Source organism: Oryzias melastigma, linkage group LG14, assembly GCF_002922805.2.
Source record: "Oryzias melastigma strain HK-1 linkage group LG14, ASM292280v2, whole genome shotgun sequence".
NCBI lineage: Eukaryota > Metazoa > Chordata > Actinopteri > Beloniformes > Adrianichthyidae > Oryzias > Oryzias melastigma.
This window is the reverse complement of record NC_050525.1, coordinates 16,210,682-16,217,391: the sequence shown is the minus strand read 5'-3', so window position 1 is coordinate 16,217,391 and position 6,710 is coordinate 16,210,682. Positions and strand designations below refer to the sequence as shown.

Below are 6,710 nucleotides of genomic sequence, written 5' to 3'. Positions count from 1 at the left end.
AGATTGGAATGAGACACAAGCAGTAAATTATAGGGGAAACAGCCTGAAGGATGTTTTTTTTTCTTTTAAATGTCAAGCAATTTTGCATTTCGAAGAGGAAATAAGTCCACTTTTTTGCTCCCTTTTATAATAAGTTTTATTTGGTTTTCCACAGAAAACTGAAATTCTTCTATTTAATTGTTTTTTTTAAACTTTTTTGTAAATGAATGACATTATAAGACAAGATTCATTTATAGGGTACAATATTGATTACATTTTTTTTTATTTTTTTTGCTTGTAAATATTTAAAATTAAAGAAAAAAAACTTTATTTTTTCAACTCATTAAAGGAAAACTGAATAGGTACATTGTGGATTGTTTCTTGTGTTATGATATCAGTGCAAGTTTCTGCAGCTTGTGGTTTCAATTTCGCTTTGACCCGCCAAACATGCAAGCAAGATCTTGCAAACCTGCATTTTTGTAGCCTAGAGATTTAAGAATTTCACAGAACTTTTGCTCATTTTTTTTCTTTGTTTATGTGATATATATATATATATATATATATATATATATATATATATATATATATTTTCCTCAGTGCCTGGGTTGCGTTGATGAAGAAGTTTATTATCCACAGGGTGTTTTAAGGAAGTAGTGACTGGTAAAAAGAAGTGCTCCTGTGTGTCTACACACGCTTACTACACTATCGAAGACTTTGATTGTTGTGTGCGGACAATGTTTGATCTTTACGTCCCAGTTGTGTGTCTATACAACCATGTGTTGTGTACCGTGAGCTTATATCGCGTGTTACTGTGAAGGGGGATGGGGTTTTGTCAAATGAGCCTTGAGTTTTATGTGTGCTTCCACTATATAACTGACCCAGATTGATACACTGCTCTCAAACTAAGTCAGCTCACCTGCAGGGCAGACGCGTGTTCTCCTTTTTAGCCTTAACACGGTTACCAATGTCCAAACACTTAAAAGTCTCCAGGGAGGAGACTGAATTCACTTAAAAACACTCCCGATCCAATCCAAGGCTGACCCTATCCGGAGGAGGAGAGCAAAACAAAGTGGGGTTCCCCATGTCAATGACTAGGACTCGTCTGACCTTGTGGCTGAGCAGACAGACAAACAACTGTAGGTTCAAGAAGCATGTGCGAGGCATGATAAAAGGATCATGTGATTAATAATGGAAAGGATGAGCTCTCCTCACTCAAACCCTCTTCATCACTATCTCCTCATTGTCGGTTTGCCTCTTTCATTTCTTCATTTCAGATTAATGCATCATCTGTTTTGCTTTTTTCCAGTGTGCAGTCAAGCGATTTAAATGTTTGCTTGTTCTGTTCTTTTATTTCACTGGCTGTTATCATAAGACAAATATGAGTAAAGTTTGGGGAGGACAAAAAGCTAACTGACATGTTAAGATAAGGATTTTAAGCTCAAGTCAGAAAAATAGTTTGAGGTGGTTTCTACACTGGAAACAGTGAAACGTTGCAACAATTTACAAAAGTCCTGTAATTTGTTACATTTCAATTCATAAAATTTCAATTTGATGGTTTACTCAATTAAAAAAATGTATTTGATGAAAAATATGTAACAAATTATAGAAGTTTTATTAATTATTTATTAAATGTTTCACATTTTTCAGTGTACATTATTAAGTAGAAAAAGTTTGAAGCATTGTCGGATAAAAATGAACAGAAAGAATGAAGAATTCACACTCAAACAATAACATTTTATAGATTTTTTATCCCAGTGGTAAATTAATAACGATTTTGTAATTTTTAGCTAAAATAATGAAAAAATACCTGTGTCTTTTTCTTGGACATAGTTTCTGCAGAGCAGTAGAAGTTCATTTAAAATTTGTTTCTGAGTTATAGGCAGAAACGTTGGCGTGAAGCAACACCGCCTCCTCTTCCCCTCCCTGTTGGTGAGAGCTCTCTGTTTACACACTCTCCTGCTACCTTACAGCCCCCAAAAACTGGTGCAACAAAAATTGTGAGCAATATTTGAGCTATCCAGTTGAAGAGTTTTAATGCTAGCTCGAACAATGAAAACAAAGACATACATGGATCTAGTCATCTACAAGCGTATGCATCAGAATGGAGTGGAGCATTTTTGCGTCTGCTCCTGATTCTTAATGATTTGAAAAAATAAATATTGACAAATGAACTTTAAAGGGGTTATATCATACTATTTTTAAACCTTTCAGAGTAAACTCTATCCGTATTTACGATCATTTATTATCTTTGGCACACAACAACAAATATTTTTTTTTTAATTAAATTGGTAATTTATATGTGCTTTTACCTACCCAGAAGCAAGACAACTCAACCCGCCCACTTTATGACATCATCCTAGAGGCGTGGATGGATGAGCATGTTGTGTAAATAAAATGAAAGCATTTTGCCAATCACCACTAGCTCCACAGAGAAAGTGGGAGTTTGTGTTAGCCTGAGGGCGGTGCTGGTCTTGGAAGGGGCTGTTCCTCACTTTGTGACATCACAATGTGAGGACCTACTCGCTTTGGTGGATTAGGGAAGGCTGGTGCTCAAAGTGGATTTTAGAGGAATGCTCAGAGATGAGTAAATGGAGCAAAATACAGCTTTAGGGGTTGTAATTCTAGTGGAATTAACATTATAATACACTTTAAAAAGTTGATTTTGCATGATATAGGCCCTTTATGCTTAATTTTCTTTATATAGGTCTCCCATCATTATAAAAAAGGGCACAAGAAGATGTCGAAAAAACAAATGTATCTATTTTAGTTGACCTGTTCATGAACTTTACCACATAAGACCCTTTTTTGGGATAAAGTAAGTTTCATTTCAAGGATTTATGACTGCAATGCTTCTATATTGTGGGAAACCTCAGCGCAATGTGAAAACAATACAAGAGAGGCTTAATGAGTCAGTGAGAAAATGAAGTTACTCTCTCTTGTGGCTCTGCACGCCTGTTTGTAATGTCACCAGTCTGGTTGAGCTGGACTGCAGCAGTTAATGCGAGAGCGCCCGCTCAACACAAACCTCCCGAGAGCGGAGATATGAGGCGGGAGAAGCAAGAGGGGATGCCTCTAATTTGTGACGGGGTCCAGATGGGGGAGGGGTGTCTGCGAGCTGACATGAGCTGGCATGTGCCCTCTCTCATTTCCTTCCTTTTGTCTGTTCTCTGCCTATTGATGATTCGGGAGTTTCCTTCCTTCCTTCCTTTTTCTTCCACCCTCTTTTTCGTTCAGTCCTTTTTTTCTCCCTCTTTCTGGCGCCCGTTTCTCCCTTCCCTCGTCTTTACTCCCCCTCCTGTCATGTCTGCTCATTATCTCTGATCATTGCCGTGTTCTGGTCAGCGTCGGTTGTGGCTGCCAGCTGATGGGGCCATAATTCTGCATAAAGGATGCTGTTTTTCATTTCCCTTCCGCCAGCAGCTTTGGTGTGAAACACAAACAACAAACAAAGGTGAACGGCCCTAATCTTCCACACTCAGTGATCAATCCACACAGGATGTGAGCAGTACCGACCTTAGCAAGCTGGAAGTGGAGGTCGGGGTGGGGGCACAGCAAGTCATTAACCTGTGTCCCCCACTTAAGCCAACCTCCTGAGCCCACACGGCTTTTTTAAAACCTCCTATCCGCACACATCCATGTATTTTAGTAAGTCATATCACTCTGGGATTTGTTTTCCTGGTGTTTACCTGAAACTGGAAGATTGTAAAACTGTATTCTCGATCCTGTTTGGATCCTAATGCTGATTTTGATCTTTTTTGCAACGTTCACACCGGGTATGTGTTGTGCATTCAAGAACGCATTAGACCTGGGTTCTTGAATGCACTTTTAGCAAATGTGAACACCATTAGACTGTTGCTACCCTACACTAGTGCATGTCTGTCTACCTACACTTACAAGAGGCTTGTTGCAAAATATTGAAGCAGTGCAATTCTTTAAAATTTTGTTTTTCTTTCACAGCTCTATTCCATTATATAAAAGACTCAGGCCGAATCAGAATAGCTTCCCTACTTCTCTGGCTTCTCCCCATCCAAACATGTATCCCTCCAGGCACAGAGATTTGGAAACAATAGTCGTTATGTCCGAATTCCTTCCCTACTCACTATATAGTGTGGTAGTCAGGGATTATAGTGAAAATTGGGACATCAACACTTGATGATGTCATTAATAGTCACCAATGCTCTACTTTAGCGTGTGGCTACCAAGGCTCGGAAAATGCACAACAGCATTGGTTTAATAACTTTAAAACACTTTAAGAAACTTTAAAACATATTACTTATATTTAAATCTAAACTCCTGTGCTTCAGAGATGACCCACATAAGGGAATGTGTTTCTCCTGGTCACTCTACCAGTGGACGGTTGGTTAGCTAGCCTCACCCCGGACCCCCACGGCAAGCGTTATACCTAAGGTGCAAGTAGTAGTAAGGAGTAGGTAAGCAATTCAGATTCTGCCTTGGTGTTATATAATTCTGGCCAGTAACAAGTCATCAAATTATCGTCTTTCTTGATCAATTTTCAAATGGTTGGTACTTCCATGCATTACGTCTCTACCAAGTCCGAGTCCCTGATTGTCAAAGTTCAACTGGTTTAACTTTCAACGCACGTTCAAGGGTTTTTTTGTACTTGAAGCCTGAAAACAGACTTAAGAACTTGAGTAGTGATGGATGAACCCAAGAGTTTTGAATGCAGAAGCCCAAAATGCACACATCTACACGATTTTATATAAAACACTTAAAGTGAAAGTGTTTGTGAGACCGGTGTGAACGTAGCATTTAAAAGAGGTTGCATCAACGCAGACAAAGCTTCATGGCTTGTCTCCTATTTGCTACATCAGCGGTTCAGTCCTTGGTATTGGCTTCTCTAGATAATAAATTGGTATTTTCCAGGAAATTAAGCTAAATGGATACTTGGGAAAAATAAGATAACTTGTCATTCTAATTTGAAATTGTGACGGACGCTGAGTTAATGTGGAAATAAGGCTTGATGGAAGGAGGAAAATTCTCTACAGCAAACTGTTATGAAGAATCTCAGGGTGAGAAAGTCATAGTTGTGTGTGGGAGAGATGCTAGGCAGGGTTTTATGGGAGGAAGAACAGAGGTGCAAAGAATGTCTTCAAAGATTTGTTTATTCTTTGTTTGTATTGACCTTCTTTAGATCTCCTTTTTTCTATGCCTAAAAGTGTTTTTGTCCCCTGCTTTTTTACAATATCCATAGGTTATTAAAAAGAAGCAAGCTTTTTTGCCTTTCTGTCCTCTTCTTTGTACTTACACAAAGGGATGCTGACTGAGTTTGCAGCTTAAAGCTCATAATCTAGTCACACTTTACGTTCCTGCTTGTTGACCTGGAAGAGATGCTGTGGGATACTGCAAGGTGGTCTGGAAATGTTTGTGAGTGCAGATCTGTGTGAATGTGTGCATGTGTGGTGACAAAAGCACAGATGAAGGCTCGGAGCAAAATTGTTTTGATTCTTTTGTTCCTTGGATTGGCTTTATGTGGGGATTAAGAAAAAAAAGTGAGGCTTCTATTTGACTGTGCGCTTTTTGTTATTGTCCTGTGGTGGTGAGACACGTGAATGTGTGTTTGTCTTTGTCGTCTCGCCTCAGGCCTGCACTCAGATACAAAAGTCGCGTGGAGCTAATACAGGTCACTAATGCACCAAGAGGGCGAGCTCGGTTCATTCTAGCCACTCAAATCCCAAACAATGAACTCCAGCTCGCTTCGACACGAGAGATCAACTTAGAGAAAATGGACTCATTGACCCAGTTCCAAACAGACCAATGAAGAGAAGCCACAAACAGTAACTGACATGCCGCCATGCTCGTCTCTTGTGTTACTTACTTGTCCCGCCTGACAGGATCTGGTAGAATTTTCTCATTTCCCACAGTTTTACTCTACTAAAAGTTAAAAAATAATAATAATAAAGAGAGAGAGGTCAGTATTCTTAAGTATTCTTATTGACAAGCTATTATTATACTGATTTATATTGACTACATTTTCTTGAAAGTAGAAGCTCAAGTAAAAAACAAGCAAATGATTAAATTAAATATTTTTTCCGAGTTAATAAAATGAGCAATAACTTCTATAAAGCTATAATTTCAAACTAAGATAAAGCCTAACTTTGCTATATTTTCTTTTATGTTTCGCATAAGTGGATTCCTTCATTAAAATGTGCTAAAACCGGTGCAGCATGCTGGGAATGTGTACTCTCATTTTGTAAAATTGTAAACCCACAGATTTATGTTTGTATAAAAAGGAGAAGCACAGAGATAGTGAGTGTATTTTATGAAAAATCCCTTGAAAAACAACAGAATCATGTTTTCTGTGTCTGCTTGGATTTGTCTTGCAATTTTTCAGTCCTTACTATTACATTTGCCCGTATCTAGGTAAGTTGGAGCAATCCCAGCCCATATTAATGCATCTAATGTTAAGACAGAGACCCATTTGTTTGCATGTCACATTCCTTTTAACTGATTTTTTTTTAACAACCCCCCAGCTTACTGCAGTACTGTGACTCTTTTTTATCTCCTCGGAGGGAACTCTTTGTTTGAGATTACCGCTGTTGACTCAGGTGTCGGTATGCACCAAGATAACTTCCTCTTTCCACATCCCACTCGTTCCCTCCCCCATCTCCCACCAGACTTGCTGTGTGTTGCCCACTCCTCAGCTGCTAGCGCCTTTCAAAACCCTGAAATTTGGCAGGTTAATCATCAAATGAGGTGTTAGACTCTTGCAT

General features: G+C 38.8%; 1 protein-coding gene across 3 annotated transcripts in view; it reads left to right on the top strand.

Moving 5' to 3' along the window:
• LOC112142610 (T-lymphoma invasion and metastasis-inducing protein 1) overlaps nt 1-6,710 on the top strand; it is a 62,541-nt gene that overhangs the window by 1,464 nt on the left and 54,367 nt on the right. The window lies entirely within an intron of this gene.